Source organism: Ciona intestinalis, chromosome 2, assembly GCF_000224145.3.
Source record: "Ciona intestinalis chromosome 2, KH, whole genome shotgun sequence".
Taxonomy (NCBI): Eukaryota; Metazoa; Chordata; class Ascidiacea; order Phlebobranchia; family Cionidae; genus Ciona; species Ciona intestinalis.
Window position 1 is genome coordinate 6,232,263 of NC_020167.2, and position 1,537 is coordinate 6,233,799.

The window sequence follows — 1,537 nt, forward strand, 5'->3', positions numbered from 1 at the left end:
GCTGTGAGCTTTAGTTTACAAAATTTTTAAATTTTAACTGCTATAAAATAATAAAATGTAACAATTTATTAGCATCAAAATTAAAATGGGTGATGCTACAAATATTATGCCATTATTTATAAAAACCTATAACATATAATATATTATATTAAAGTATATTTGTGTTAGAATAAAAAATGTAAACACTCGCTCTTGTTTAAAAATCATAATTATCATGTGGTTGTAACATTCCATGTTAGGTTAAAGTTAAATTTTTACCTCAGTTGAAGATATTGTGAGGAATGCTATATTTGTAGGTGTTCCTGGATCTGTATGAATAACCAATTATTTCTTATCTATTTGCTCATAAGTAAAAAAAAACTTACATGTTGTTGTAAATATTGAATCAGCTGGAGTGGATTCTGTTTGGCTGTCACCAGAGGGGCCCGAGAATACAGTGAGTAAAAATGTGATATTTGTGTTTGGAACAAGACTGTTAATGGTGGTGTCGATGGGAGAAGTGTTTTCGCTTATTGGTTGAATTGATTTCGCCCCGGTATAGTTTAGATTATACCCAGTAAAAATGGTTGGAAATTCTGGTCCCACTAGGGTAAGTGTTATGCTGTTATCGTTGGTCAAGCTTTTAATGGTGGGGCTTGATGGGGGGGTTGGATCTGAAATTTGTGAAAAACATTGATAATGTAACTAAATTTGGTTTATATTTTTTTAGTCCATGTATAATTAACCGTTTTTATGTGATTAGGATTAGAATCAGTAATCGGTATATTGAACAGTAACAATTTGTTGACTATTAACAATAACAACCAAAAAAATTAGAAATTTTTTGATTTAAATTGATTGTATTATGGGTAATATAAGTAATAATGAAAAGCATGCTGTAATACTGATGCTTGAAGATAATCTTATTATATAAATAAATAAATATAATCATTATTTAAACTTGTGTTTTGGGTTAACATAAATGTTCTAAAAAAAACACGATTAAAACAAATGTAGTAGTAATCAAGTAATGTTAAAAAAGTATTTTTTTAACATCAGTATTAAACCAGTTGTAAAAAACTAACATTCAAATGATATTGCTAATTTAAACAGCTGCACCTTATACTAATATAAGGCGAAGGTAATGATATGGTATTTGTGTGGCATACTGAAGAAATTATAAGACAGTCGTTTTATTCCATACACCTGATGTATGCATGATGCTTGCATGTTATGTGTGAATATGAACATGAAGTGACATGTAAGGTCAATTACAATACAAGCAATATGTTAGTGATATATGTCATATATAAGACAAGAAGTTACACACAATTGTATATTAATAAACCCACAATGTGATAAGAATTATAAATGATGAATGATTAAACAACATATAAAGCATAAAGCAACAACAGCTTTGCATGAATTAACAATGCAATGAAAACACCAATTAGTCCACACATGTGAAAGTGTGGTGCTGCATTATAACAAACAAAGATCATCAAATCTAAAGAGTTTTCAAAGAGCAACACACTGTAAGTGTTTTAACTTCAACGGC

The 1,537-nt window shown here is 29.0% G+C and overlaps 1 protein-coding gene across 1 annotated transcript in view; it reads right to left on the bottom strand.

Annotated features, from left to right (window-relative positions):
• The window catches only part of LOC100184833 (receptor-type tyrosine-protein phosphatase beta-like), a 54,730-nt gene that overhangs the window by 33,043 nt on the left and 20,150 nt on the right, over positions 1 to 1,537 (bottom strand). The gene's annotated exons all lie outside the window — the stretch shown is intronic.